Below are 15441 nucleotides of genomic sequence, written 5' to 3' on the forward strand. Positions count from 1 at the left end.
TTACTGAACATAGGATGTTTTGTACTGTAATATTCATTAAACTTTTATTAAGTATATTCACCCATGTTTCCAAATTTTATGACCATTTGTGGTCCATTGGTGGATTTTTTTTCTTGCCTTTCCTTTCTCTTTGCATTATCTATATTTCTTCATAAACATGCTCTTCATTAGAACTAGCCCCTGCTTTAATGCCTTAGCTTTGGAATAGAACAAAATCCTTAAGTGGAAGTCTATTGAGAACCAGAAGCTGTAGAACAGTCGAGTTCTATTTTGGCCCTTTTATGTTTCTATCAATGGCCAGAATTTCTGTCCCAATTAAGAAGAGGAAATTACTCAAAAGAGGCCCCTTAGCAACACTCAGCACCCATTTAATAAAACAGCATATCAACCGTGGCCTTTTTATTTTACTGAAACAATCTGAGAAATTATTAAAAACAGTAAAATATATCCCTATTGAGTACTATTTCCTGAGGCCTTTAAATGTTTACCTATTATTCCGTTCTTTCCTTTTTTGCAATATCATTGAGACAAAAACGTATTATTCCCAAAGCACAAGTGAGAAGTGGTGTACAGATAGGTTGTGAATTTCCAAGGCTCACAAAGATCTGAAGCCAGAAACTGGGTCTCTCTGCTGACTGAATCCCTTGGCCAGGCTTTTTTATCCTACAAGAGGCTGTCTAGTTAGTGTAGAAGACGTGGCTTGCTTATTCATTTGCTCATAGAAAAATGAATCTCTTTTTTCATTCCTCCCTTCCTCCTACCGAGAAAGAAGTAAGGAAAGAAAAAAAAAAAAAGAAAGAGGGAACTCCCTGGTAGTCCAGTGGTTAGGACTCCATGCTTTCACTACCAAGAGCATGGGTTTGATTCCTGCTTAGGGACCTAAGATCCCACAAGCAAAAAAAAAGAAAGAAAAGAAGAAAGAGGGGTTGCCTGGTGGTCCAATGGTTAGGACTCTTGGATCCCACAAGTTGTGTGGTGGTTGGGGTGGGGGAGAGAAAGAAAGAAACAAGGGAGGAATGGAAGGAGGGAGGGAGGAAGAAAAGAAAGGATCCACAGCAGCCTGTCAACAACTGGAATGGCTCAGATGATAGCCAGTCACCCAGAGGCAGGGAAAGGGTTGTGGTCACTGGTGATTTCAGTGATTTTTCCCACCACCAGCTGTCATCACAATTTCCAGAAAAGCTGCCAAGAAAAAGTAGGAATTAGCATTTCACAGATGCCCCTGCCCCCACTATTATGGATCTTGGAACTTCTCCTGATTGCTCTTTGCCCTCATACCTTCCTACCCACAGATAAACAGGCAAGGTATTTGACCTCACCTGCATTTGAAGAACTACAGTACTTGGAAAGGTGCCTCTCTTCTGCCAGAAATCCTTTCTGAAGCTGAGTTATGGTTTCTAACTTTCCCTAATCTGGATTGTTTCCTTACAATTAGAACACCAGGGATACGCACTTTATCCGTACTTTCCCTTTTCCCTTTCTCCTCTTGCCCTCCCCCACTCCAAACAATACACTCAAGGTTCTAACTATTGAGATACCATGTTGCAGGTAACTGGTAATTGAAGTGCTTATCTTCACTTCTAGAGTATGTGACTTACTCATGTTGTACCCTTACACTGCATAGGGTCTGGCCCATTCCTGGGACTCAAACGAATGTTAATTGAATAGAAGAACTTGCCTAAGTTGGCCTCAGGCACTCCTGAATTTCAGTGTGCTGTGTTCCAGGGAAAATTAGACTGACTAAGCCAACTGCTCCCTTCCTGTCTGGGAAGAACCACCCAGAGAACAGAACAGGGAGGCTGCACCTCTGCAAAGGGAGAGAGAGGGCTTGACTGTTGTCGCCTTTGCCTGTGATCCCACCCCATACTTGTTCCTCTGTCACAGGCTAAATAAGGCAGTTCTGAAACTCATTTTTTCCAGACACGTTTGCGGCCAGAGCTACTAATAGAACCTGCTGTGGGCTAGATAGGGATCAGGGTAGAGACCAGAGTCTGATTTATACCATAGGAAGCCCTAAGAGAGGTTAGAATTTGATAAGAACCTAAGTAGACTAATCTCTCAGGAGAGGTATCTGTCTGTAGGGTTTTACAGTGCGATCTCTAGAGACATGCTATCTAGGTTCAAATAGTATTTGTGCAATTCTTAAACTGTGTAACCTTGGACAAGCTACTTAACCTCTTTATACCTCAATTTCCTTACATGAAGTAGGGATAACAGCAGTACCTGCGGCACAAGCTTGATTAAATCAGTGAATACATGAACATGCTCAATATTGTTATTACTAAGAACGATGCCTTTGGATGGAAGCAGGTTACCACGCTGAGGTTTGTATGTGTAAATGCAGGGCTGGGGCAGAGTTAATCATCAGGGTCTGGAGACAGTGGAATGACTTTGTACAAATGAGTGAGAAGAATTTGGAGTTCAGGGTGGGGGAGCAATCAGATGGACGAGGAAGGAGGAGAAATGAGGGAGAAGGGACAAATTAAAAGCCATTTCAAATTTCCATCAGTGTAACAGCAAGATGTCTTTTAAGAACAAGATCAAAATCGTTTATGTTGCTGAGCTCTAAACTACCACTGAAGTAAAATGGTACAACTCCTTGGAGAGTAACTTGGCACTATCAAAATTAAAAGCTACACATCTTTTAATCCTTCCATTCTGTTTCCCAGTATTTATCCTACCTCGGTACTTGTAAACAGACTTATGGTCTCTTCGTAACGCCAAAATTTGGGGAACCACCTAAGCATCCATCAGTATTGTCTATCTACGCAATAGAATACTATGTAGCCATTAAAAAGATTGAGGCAAAGTTATACATATCATTTATGGAATAATAGCCAAGCTAAATAAAAAAAGAGCTCTATCACAGGCAGATAGAGAGCACCAAGAGCCAACTGGAGGAACAATGATGAAGTCCAAGCTGGAGTCTATTTCCTCAAACACAGAGACATCATGTATGGAGCGGGTGGTGGGGGTAATGAGAGTTGGGGACCACAAAAGTCTCTGCAGTTTCACAGAGGGAAGAGTAGCATGACAACAGGTGGGGAATTAGCAAATGGAGAAGTCACTGATGGTACCTTTAAAAGCTGCTGGTGTTTGCAAGGCCCAAACAGATCTGTACTTGTGTGGTGCCTGAGTGGTTCTGGTTTGCTTAATGGACTAGGAACAGATCAGAGCAAGGCAGTAAAGGAGCAGGTAGATAGGGCTAAGAAAATGAGCCTGAAGCAATATGGGTGGATAATCACAGCTATATAGATTTTTAATTAGCTTATCAACTGAGCTCAAAGGATACTGATTAAAAATTTTGATATCAATCAAGAGAGGGACTTCACTGTTGTCTTGTTGTTCAGTCACTAAGTCGTGTCCAGCTCTCTGTGACTCCATGGTCTGCAGCACGTCAGACCTCCCTGTCCTTCACTGTCTCCTGGAGTCCACCCAAATTCATGTCCATTGAGCTGGTGATGCCATCTCATCCTCTGCCACCCTCTTCTCCTTCTGCCTTCAGTCTTTCCCAGCATCAGGGTCGTTTCCAATGAGTTGGCTCTTTGCATCTATTCAGGGTTGATTTTCTACAGGATTGGCATGGTTTACTGTTCTTGCAGTCCAGGGGACTCTCAAGAATCTTCTCCAGCACCGCAGTTCGAAAGCATCAATTCTTTACTGCTCACCCTTTACGCTCACATCTGTACATAACTACTGGAAAAATCATAGCTTTAACTATCCAAACCTTTGTCAGCAAAGCCAGCTTTTTATAGGCTGTCTAGGTTTGTCATAGCTTTTCTTCCAAGGAGCAAGTGTCTCCTAATTTCATGGCTGCAGTCACTGTCCACAGTGATTTTGGAGCCCAAGAAAATAAAATGTCATTGCTTCCACTTTTCCCCCTTCTATTTGCCATGAAGTGACAGGACCAGCTGCCATGATCTTAGCTTTTTGGATGTTGAGTTTCAAGCCAGTTTTTCACTATCCTCTTTCACACCCCATCAAGAGTCTCTTTAGTTCCTCTTCACTTTCTGCCATTAGCGTGATATCATCTGCATATCTGAGGCTGTTAATATTTCTCCTGGCAGTCTTGATTCAAACTTGTGATTCATCCAGCCCAGCATTTTGTATGATGTACTCTGTATATATATTAAATAAACAGGGTGACAATATACAGCCATGACGTAGTCCTTTCACAATTTGGAACCAGTCAGTTGTTCCATATAAGGTTGTAACTGTTGTTGCTTAACCTGCATATAAGTTTTTCAGAGACAGGTAAGGTGGTCTGGTATTCCCATCTCTTAATCTTTCATAGATTGTTGTGATCCACAAAGTCAAATGCTTTCGCGTAGTCAATAAAGCAGATGCTTTTCTGAAATTCCCTTGCTTTGTCTATGATTTTAGCAAATGTTGGCAATTTGATCTTTGGTTCCTCTGCCTTTTCTTTATTTTTTATTTTTTTTATTTTTATTTTTTTTAGCTTTTTATTTTTTAAATTTTAATATCTTTAATTCTTACATGTGTTCCAAAACATGAACCCCCCTCCCACCTCCCTCCTCTGCCTTTTCTAAACCCAGCTTGTACATCTGGAAGTTCTCAGTTCACGTATTGCTGAAGGCTAGCTTGAAGGATTTTGAGTATAACCTTACTAGCATGTGAGATGAGCGAAGCTTGTACGTTCAGTAGTTTGTACATTCTTCAGCATTGCTCTTCTTTGGGATTGGAATGAAAACTAAGCTTTTCCAGCCCTGTGGCCACAGCTGAGTTTCCCAAATTTGCTGACATATTGAGGGCAGCACTTGAACAGCATCATCTTTTAGGATTTGAAATAGCTCAGCTGGAATTACATCACCCCCACTAGCTTTGTTTGTAGTAATGCTTCCTAAGGCCCACTTGACTTCACATTCCAGGATGCCGGGCTCCAGGTGAGTGACCACACCATCGTGGTTATCCTGGTCATTAAGACCTTTTTTGTGTGGTTCTTCTGTGTATTCTTGCCACCTCTTCTTAATCTCTTCTGCCTCTGTTAGGTCCCTACTGTTTCTGTCCTTTACTGTTCCCTTGATGTTCCAATTTTCTTGAAGACGTATCTAGTCTTTCTCATTCTACTGTTTTCCTCTTTTTCTTTGCATTGTTCATTTAAGAAGGTCTTCTTATCTATCCTTACTATTCTCAGAAACTCTGCATTCAGTGGGGTATTATCTTTTCCTTCCTCCCTTTTTACTTCTCTTCTTTCCTCAGCTATTTGTAAAGCCTCCTCAGACAACCTCTCTGCCTTCTTGAATTTCTTTTTCTTTGGGATGGTTTTGGTCACTGTTTCCTGTATAGTGTTATGAACTATCCATAGTTCTTCAGGCACTCTATCAGATCTATCCCTTGAATGGATTCATCACCTCCACTGTATAATCAGTGTCGTATCTTTTTGCATTTTCATACTGTTCATGGGGTCTCACAGCAAGAATACTGGAATGTTTTGCCATCCCCTCCTCCAGCGGATCACATTTTGTCAGAACTCTCCACTATGATCCATCAGTGTTAGGGGCCCTGCACGGCATGGCTCATAGCTTGAATTGCACAAGCCCCTTCACCAGGACAAGGCTGTGATCCATGAAGGAATCACTGGTGTATTAGATATTTTTAAAATCAGCAGCTTAGATAGTGATCTAGCTGGGAAAGATAATAGAATGGATGATAGAAGCAAGATTTATTTTTATAAATATTTATTTGGCTGCGTGGGGCCTTAGTTGTGTCATGCAGGATCTTCCTTTCATTATGCGGGATCTTTCGTGGTGATGCATGGAATGTCTAGTTGCAGGGGGCAGGTTCAGCAGTTAGAAGCGAGATTTAAAATTATCTTAGACTGATAAATATCATATGATACTACTTATATATGAAATCTGAAAAGAAATGATGCAAGTGAACTTATTTACGAAACAGAAATAGACTCACAGATATAGAAGACAAATTCATGGTTAGCAAAGGCAAAAGGTGGGGAGGGATAAATGAACAAAGTACTATATGTAAAATAGGGAAGAACAAGGACATGCACAGAGAGCTATACTCAGTATCTTGTAATAATTTATAATGGAAGAGAAATATATGTATAACTGAATTGCTGTACACCTGAAACCTTGCAAATCAACTATCCTTCAATTAAAAATGTTTTAAAATAAACTCATCCTGACAGATTAGAACAAAATGCCAAAATCAAGAAAATGAAACTTGACAAGGATAAAATAAAACTCCAGATGTAGGGGACTTCCCTGGCTGTCCAATGGGTAAGACTCTCAGCTTGCACTGCAGGAGGCATGGGTTTTATCCCTGATAAAGGAACTAAGATCCTGCATGCTGGGTGGTGCAGCCAAGAAAAATCAATTGTATAGGAAGGATTGGGGCTGCCTTGACAGCATTTTATGTGAAAAAGATTTAGGACTCACCAAACCCAATGTAGTCTCAGTTTCATGAAAAGACACAATGTCAGATCAAAAGAGAGAACAGTGTCACTGTGCTTTAAACTGACCAGTTTTGGGTACCTCATGGTTAAAAAGATATTGATGGGGGCTTCCCTTTTTTGGTCTAGCGGCTAAGACTCTGTGTTCCTAATGTAGGGGGCCCAGGTTCAGCTCCTGGTCAGGGAACTAGATCCCACATGCCACAATTAAGAGTTCAAATACCACAACTCAAGATCCTGCATGCCACAAGGAAGATCAAAGACCGCATGTGCCACAAGTACCGGGCACAGCCAAACTAAATAAATAAATGAGTGACTATTAAAAAAAAAAAGATGAATCAGTGTATGTCCAGGGAGAGATCAGGTTGAAAAAGGATCTAGTAACTTCCCAAGTAAGGAAGAATTTGATGGAGTTTAAAGATATTAGGCAATGGCACCCCACTCCAGTACTCTTGCCTGGAAAATCCCATGGACAGAGGAGCCTGGTAGGCTGCAGTCCATGGGGCTGCTAAGGGTCGGGCATGACTGAGCGACTTTACTTTCACTTTTCACTTTTATGCATGGGAGAAGGAAATGGCAACCCACTTCAGTATTCTTGCCTGGAGAATCCCAGGAACAGAGGAGCCTAGTGGGCTGCCGTCTATGGGGTCGCACAGAGTCGGACATGACTGAAGCGACTTAGCAGCAGCAGCAGCAAAGATATTAGATATTGGGAAGAGAAGAGCAAGGTAGATAAATAGTAACTGTCCTCAAATAACTGGCCTTTTTCAAGCACAGGCTAACAACATGAAATTGCCAACCATCCTACTATCTTGATTTATAAAAGCGCAACTTCATTTGTTTCAACCTAACAGAAGGCGATGTCAACTCCTTTTGCTATGCTGCAGAAGGTAAATGAGAATCAATGGTTGAACAGGGGAATCAATTACATCAGTACAGGAAGGAATTTGTCACAATCAGATGCTCAAGAATACAATGAGCCGCTTCACAAAATTCTCGGTTCTATCTCATTGAAGGAGCCCAGGCAGAGCTGTCTGTTAGGAATATTAAGCATTTCTGTATTTAGTGGGAGACTCTCCATGATCTAGCCTAAGTATCCAACCTCTCCACAGTACAGGGACTACACACGAGACCACTTTGACAGCAACCCTGGCCATCCTTGTGTTGTCTTACACTGCTGTGTCTTTGTGCACGTCAGTCCCCTTGCCTCGAATTGCTCATCTTCTTACTATGTATCCTGCAAATTCTTACTCATCTCTCCACACACTACCCAGGCATGGCCCCACCTGGACTCTAAACAATGTGTCATACTCTTATTTATTCATTTTTGGTCACGCTGGGTCTTTGCTGCTGCACTCAGGCTTTCTTTAGTTGTAGTGAGCGGGGCTACTTTTCGTTGTGCTGCGCAGGCTTCTCACTCTGGTGGCTTCTCTTGTTGTGGGGTACATGGTCTAGGAGCGTGGGCTTCACTAGTTGTGACACATGGGCTCTTATTTGCTCGAGACACGTGGAATCTTCCTGGACCAGGAATCGAACCCATGTCCTCTGCATTGGCAGGTGGATTCCTAGCCACTGTGCCACCAGGGAAGTCCCATACTCTCTTTCATACCCTGTTCCCTGTGCTTACTTCTGCAATGGGACTTAATATACTTTTGCAATGTTTTTGTGTACTTCTCTCTTTCCTACTAAATGCGAGCCGCTTGTGGACCATAAATGTCTCTTTCATTTTCCATATTCCCAGTGATCAGAGCAATATCTATGGTAACTCAATAAATATTCATGAAATGAATGAGATTAGATGTTTTGATTTTATATATAAAAAATTATCATACAAATGCAGTTTGAATCATGTTAATCAAAACTAGTGTCCTTACTACCTGTGATACACATTGATATTTTCTATTTTTTTCATTTTAAAAAATAGAATTATTCTAGTTTCCAAAATTAACTTGGGTTCTCAGCTTTACAACTGAAACACACTGAACTACAGGGTCAAGAGGCAGGGATCTGAATGGAAGATCTGAGAACTTGATAGGAGCTCTGGGCCTTCTTCCAGAAAGATGCATATATGCATTAAAGCAGCATTCAATTTCAGAGGCTCTCTGGACCCACTGAAGTCCTTCCGTGTATCACAGGTGGTGAGAAAGTTCCTTCTAATGCTTCAATCTTATTTTTGTGAGATGCATTAAGAAGTAGTCTAGGAGTATTTTAGAGTCACCCATAGGGAGAGCACAAAACTGGCAGGGAAGGACATAAAGAACAAAGAATAGAGGGAAAATTCTGAGATGGAATAGGCAAGACAGATAAAGACAGATAAATACATGTGAAAAGTTAAAGGAATGGGGATCAGAATAAATCCTGGCTAAGGGTTAGGAGGAAGGGGAAGGTAGGAGCTGCCAGGTCAGGGTTTCAGGCCTGCAGAATCTGATATTCTTTCCAGACAACGGAACTTGGGGTTCCAGCCCTGTAGCTTTCATCTTCTCTCCAGAGGGCTCACTATTCCTTCCTCCTCTTTTTTAGGCAGACCTTATGGAAACTCTGAAACTCTTTTCCTCTTTTCTTCCAGATGGGAAGCTCTGGCAGAAAGAATGTTCTGGCCTGTGTGCAACGACTCCATTCTCTCTGCCAAAGGATAAAGCGAAAATCTGCTTTCTTGGAAACCAGCTCCTGTCTTTAGGAAGCATGACCCTAGTGAAGGAGTGACTGGGACCTTTGTATAAAGGGGAGGTAAGGAAATAATCGTCAGCATCCACTAGCATGGTGGCAGAGGACAGTAATAGGTGAACACAAACGAATGATTTAAAAATGGAATCTCCTGTCTCCAAGATCTCAGCTCACACAGACAACTTACTACATTGGTCTGTGAATCTTAAATAACTCTGAAGTGTTTTCAACAGTCTGTTGAGGAGGAAACAGACATACAACTCGCATTTCCACAGGACAAACAGTGAGAGGGACATGTATGAGGTCTAGAAGCTCCTATTAAGCTCTCAGGAATCTTGGAGATTTTAAGAACTTCTGTGAGGGTCCAGAAAACCTGGAACATTACAAAAGTCCAAAAGTAACTAGACTGAGGCAAAGAGAATGGAATTTGGGGTGGGGTTAGGAGACCTGAGTTAGTCCCTATATAGAATCCTGACTCATTTTGTGATAACAGCCAGTCACTTCCTGGCTCAGTGTTCCAGTCCTCGTCCACCCTTACCCCAGCCCCTTCCCCTGCCCAAGAAAAATAAAATCACAATTTTATTCTCTCTGGAGAAAGTTGAACATGATTATTTCTGTAAAGCAATCTGGAAAATAGCCGATTTCTCAGGGTGAGATGATTTTGTTTACTTTATAACCAGTGTAACCTCCTGGGTGGTATATAAAGCCATGAGGACAGCAAACTTATTTGTTGTTCAGATCTTCAGATGGGCATGGAGTTCACAGGTGGTGCGCTTGCTTCTTCTGTTTTCTGGGATGACACTGTTGTGTTGTAAAGGCCTCTGGAGAAAGGTTTGGGAGATAACTGGGTAACACCCAACTAGGTCAGGGAATGAGTCAGGGCTCAAGGACTCGATACCAACCTCTCCCACTCCTGCCAGGAAACCTCTGGGGTGAGAGATGAGAGAGGAGCTGAGGGGCGGGCCTTACTGCTGCCTGCCCTGGGGCCTCTGGCTTGCGGTTTCACCCTGGTTTGCCCTGCAGCTGTAACGTGTCTGCTGACACGCAAGCCCTGACATGCTCACCCTCCCTCTTTCCCAAACTTCTGCTCAGTCTCAGAAACAGATGGCACATTCCACCCCAGAAGTGACTATAGGAGAGATGAGAAGGGAAGAACAGAACCAGGTGGAGAGGTGGCTCTTCAGAAAACGCAGGGCAAAATACAAAGGACTTTTTGTCAAGGAAGTGAGGAGGAAGCAGAAACTAAACTCACCTCCAAGGAAATCAAGATGAGAAAAAGGCAGAAGAGTGCTATGGCTGGGCTGATACAGAGAACAGAATAGGAACGAGGGCTGAGGCTGAGCAGGACCAAGAAGCACAAGCCTGGAAACCTGTAAGACTTAAGAGCAAAATGGCAATAATCACATTTCTTGTTTGGAGGTATACTCGGCTTTCAAAAATTCATCTTTCTTTCCTCAACACCATTCCCTGTTTGTGGCAATTCTGAGGACTCTCCGCTAGTTAAGACACAATTTTATGTACCTACTGTGTACCAGTCACAAGCTTTCATATAGGATTTCATTTAGTGTTGACTAGAGCCCTACATGGTAAATTTTGTTATTTAAAATGATAAATTTTATTATCCCTATTTCACAGATGGGTACACTGGGCCTCAGAAGAGTTAAATAATGTGCCCATAGAATTCCGAAGTAGCGGACCCAGCCAGTTGAATTCCACTATAGCAAAATGCCTTTGATTTGATGTCAAATTAAATCAAAATAATGTCAAGAGTAGAGACTTTTTAAGCCTTCCAGGAACAGTAAGAAGCAGACCAGGTAAGGAATAGTGAATGGAGATCTCTTAATCTCTGAATGTAAGTACTAAGAAAACCCTGTAACTGTTGGGTTTGCATAGGCCTCTTTGTGATCGGAGATGCCAGTGAAACCGTGGTACCCTCTAGTGGAAGTTTCCTGCATTCACACAGCTTCCACCCCAAAGAGCTGGAACTGGAGAGCATCCCCAAAGAATGGCCAGGTAGGAGATACATGTTCATATGTCAGGGTGCATAGACGGTAAAGGAAAGAACAAAGACCAGAGGGAAGGTATGTTGAGCAATTGGTTCACAAGGGTCCCTAAAGGGAGTCTTTGTCAGGCCTTTATGCATTATTAATAGGCGCTCAACCCTGGTGGCTCTCTGTCAGTAAAGAATCCGCCTGCAGTTCAGGAGACTGAGTTTGATCCCTGGGTAGGGAAGATCTCCTGGAGAAGGAAATGGCAGAACACTCTAGTATTCTTGCCTGAGAAATCCCATGGAGTGGGCTACAGTCTATGGCGTCGCAAGAGTCGGACATGACTTAGCAACTAAACCACCGCCACACATCAGTAGGGGCTGTAGGTTTTTAGGACTCTGGAGTGCTATTTTTTTTTAATGGGGAAAATTAGCAATCAGGGATATGAAGTGACTCCCAAGGCCACAAGGAAGTTAATGTCAGCAATGGTGAGACTAGAACCCATGTTTCCTGCCTCCCAAACCATTCCATTATATCACACTTTCTGTTTGTTGGGAACCCAGCCTATGAGAACAAGCTCCCAGGCTCCTGAGCCTCATGCCCACACTCTGCAGGCACTGCTGGAGCTTCTTCCGCAAGCTCCCAGTGCCAAGATGTCAGATTTATTCCTGTCTCTCTCCTCCTGCAGAGGTAATCCCTGGGAATGGAACTGGGTTAGAAACAGATTACTCTGATCCAGGGGCTTTGCTCTCTCCTCCCTGAACGTGGCGGGTAGGGAGCGGAGTGGGGAAGTCACAAATAGCCTGAAATTCCCTTTCAGGATTATCGCTTGATTTAGCCAGCTGGGGTGAAAGTGGAGCAAGAAGAGGGGAGGGATTAACTTGAGACCTCACTTGAACAGCAGGATGCATTGGCTTCTGTTCTGGCTGAGCCAGGACGAGCAGTATCTCTTCCTAAACATACCTTTAGAAACAAAGAGTCTGAGGCAGGCAGAAAAAGATAAAGGAGAAAGCCTTTGTCTTCAGCTGCAGGGATGAATGGAAGGATGGATGAGGCAGCAGAGCGAGGAGAAGCAAGTCATGCAGCACAGAAATAAGGCATCACTTTGGGGTATGGAAACAATCTACATTTTGATGGTTTTAGCTTTAACATAAGCTTTTCGCTTTTCCCTAGCAAGAGACCTAACACACATAAGGCTTCCTGAGGATTTCCAATTCATATCCAGGTTATGGGCTCTTTTGCTTTAGGGACACTGCACTGGGGTGGAATCTGGGACCACTGATACTATCTGTGTCAGCACAAGGAGCAGTTCCACTTACCAGGACCCTGCTAGGCTCCATCTATCCCTTCCACGGCTATGATGGGGCTTGGAAGCAGTTCCTCTAACTAACCAGAGCAGGACGTGTATTAACTCATTTACTAAGTTAGTAACAATTCTATGAGTTAGGCACTTAATTACTCCTTTTCTATAGTGAGGAAAAGAGGTGGAACTAAGATGTACACTCAGGCACCATTATAAAAGAGCCTTGTCAACTCTCCAAGTGACGTAAAAACTCTGCTAACGTTAGCTAAAGATCGGTTGAGACCATTTCTTAGAAAGTTAGAAGTCGTGGTTTCTATGTCACCTTACCTTGGACAATTCATTTCCTTTGCTCTTCATGCTCTCATCCAAGGGAGGGAAATACAGTATAAACACAGGGCAAGCCTACTGCTCACTTCAATCCAAGTGTCATATTGTTTACTGTAATCAATAAACATATTATAATCAGATTCTTCCAATTCTCCAGAAGTATTTTCCTTGTTCAAATCACCAGTGCTTCTCCTGGAAAGTAGGTTGGTGTTTAGTCGCCAAGTCGTGTCTGACTCTTTGTGACTCCATGAACTGCAGACTGTAGGGCTTCTCTGTCCATGGGATTTTCCTGGCCAAGAATACTAGAGTGGGTTGCCATTTCCTTCTTCAGGGAATCTTCCTGACCCGGGGATCAAACCCACGTCTCCTGCATTGGCAAGCAGATTCTCTACCCACTGAGACAGCAGGGAAGACCAGAATGTAGGTCTACCAGGCAGAATTTCAGAAGTTCCAATCTTTAACATTATCTGCCAGTGTGGTGGTCTGGGGGGGATGCAGGCACAGTGTATGTCCCACTGCTCATGGGACATCCCATCCTCTTTGGATCCATTTAGAATAAGACAATGAGTGGTCCCAGGAACTCCCTGTATTTGGGGAAACACAGAAATCAACTTTGCCTCTGCCTCATGATAGTTTCGGAGAAGGCAATGGCACCCCACTCCAGTACTCTCGCCTGGAAAATCCCATGGACGGAGGGGCCTGGTGGGCTGCAGTCCACGGGGTCGCAAAGAGTCGGACACGACTGAGTGACTTCACTTTCACTTTTCACTTTCATGCATTGGAGAAGGAAATGGCAACCCACTCTAGCGTTCTTGCCTGGAGAATCTCAATGACGGCAGAGCCTGGTGGACACGACTGAAGCGACTTAGCAGCAGCAGCATGATAGTTTATCTGGGATTCTACTGATTCACTTATTTTTTCCCATGATCCACTTAATGAATAAATATTTGAGTGTCTACTATGTGCAAGACTGTTTATTTGCAAGGCTGAGCCCCTAACCTTATTCCTTCCTCTAATTACAAAATGAGTTTCCTTTTCTTGTTCTTATCTTGATTTTTCTGTAGTGTGAACTTCTATGTTTGTGGAATTAAGAAGTATCCTTTTCATGTTAACATCCCCAGGTAGACAGCTCCCAATTTTCCATGCAGTTAATGAGACAGGAAGATAATATGAATTCTCCAAACAGCAGCTATAGAACCCACTTACAGCTGATCTCAGAATGAATTAAGAGCAATTGACTCCCCTTATTATTTCATACAGGTTGATATGAACAAGTTTGTGTTCCCTGAGAAACTGACCACAGGGAAGGCGGAGACAATCTAGGATGTGTTGGCTACCATGTGAGACAAACATAAGACTCTACAGTGAAGCAGACAATTCCAGAAAGACTGTATCAATGTTCTGCATTAATAACCACTCATCATGGAGTGGGGTTTCCTCACTTTTCAGGAAAACCAGTTAAAAAAAACCAATTCATGTTCTATAGGACTTTGTTAAGAAATAAATGTATCTCACTTAAATGCTTAATATATTCTTTAGCATATACATATAACACTGCATGTCACTGTTAATGTGTCATGCTATAGGTTCAAGGCTATGGCTAAGACTTGTGAGAAAATCCTTGGCTTTGAAGACTATATAGGTACTTTCCTGGCAGTCCAGTGGTTAAGACTGTGCTTCCACTGCAGACAGCATGAGCTCAATCCCTGGTTGGGGAACTAAGATCCCACAAGCAAAAAATGTGTGTGTGTGTGTGTACACAGTATAGTCAAAAAGTCGAGATTTAAAACATCAGAACCCCAAATCCAAAAGTAATCTCCCTTTCCTTTGACAGTTGTTAGCATTTTACTTGGACCTTTGTAGCAATTGTACAGCTCATAGATCCCAACTCATTGCAAAATACCATAGGTAAGTGTTCAATAAACATTAACTGGCAGAATGAGATAAAAACCTAAGGGTAAGTACGCAAAGTGCTTATTATTTACCTATGGTTACAGTACTGGATTTTCCAGGATGATCCCAACAACATGAATCCTTTAACCACTTAATGTTAAGAAATACAGTACAGTAGTCAGTGCATGGGTTCTGGAGTCAGACTGCTTAAACTTGAATCCCAGTTCTGCCAATTATCAGCTGTGTGACCTTAAATAAATTACGTACTTAATTTTGAGGCGGCACATCTTGTTGTTATATACAATATTACTCTTGTTTGTGATGAGGATTGAGTTAAAATATATAAAATACTCGGAAAATTGCCTAGCATCTGGTAAATGATTTCTAAGTATGTCATTTTTTGTTAACAAAACCTGTGCCTCTGTCCCTAAATGGCAAACAAATGCTTTTGTCAGTCCACGTGTTTTTTGCTTCAATAAACATAGTTGTCATTAATTGCCTTAATTCGATAGGATATTCTTCTGACGGTATAGACTGGGAAAATAAGAGCTCTGGTTAAGGTCACCCACCATATGGGATACAGACCCAGAAGCTAGCCATTTTCGTCCTTTCTAAGATCCAAGTAGGCACTGAAGAAAACACTTGTCTCAGAAGGGAAACACCTTTTCGTTCTTTACGGAATGGAAAAAAGGTCCAGCTCTGTCCCAAACCTGGAATGCAGTAGCTCCTGACCGTCAGAAACCTTGGTGCGCAGGCGCAGTTGTAGCTCCACGCTCTCCGCCGGGCGCGTGACAACCGTGCTTCCACCCTACCCACAACGCCATCGTACTGCGCTT

At 42.6% G+C, this 15441-nt stretch overlaps 1 long non-coding RNA gene across 1 annotated transcript; it reads right to left on the reverse strand.

Annotated features, from left to right (window-relative positions):
* Positions 1 to 5098: 5098 nt before the first annotated feature.
* On the reverse strand, positions 5099 to 15435 carry LOC105610170 (uncharacterized). Its single transcript, XR_009595577.1, has 2 exons — positions 10347 to 15435; positions 5099 to 9915 (listed from the first exon to the last, which is right to left on the reverse strand). It is a non-coding gene; the product is annotated as an uncharacterized LOC105610170 (long non-coding RNA).
* Positions 15436 to 15441: the final 6 nt, after the last annotated feature.

The sequence above is a fragment of the Ovis aries genome, chromosome 11, assembly GCF_016772045.2.
Source record: "Ovis aries strain OAR_USU_Benz2616 breed Rambouillet chromosome 11, ARS-UI_Ramb_v3.0, whole genome shotgun sequence".
Classification (NCBI taxonomy): Eukaryota; Metazoa; Chordata; class Mammalia; order Artiodactyla; family Bovidae; genus Ovis; species Ovis aries.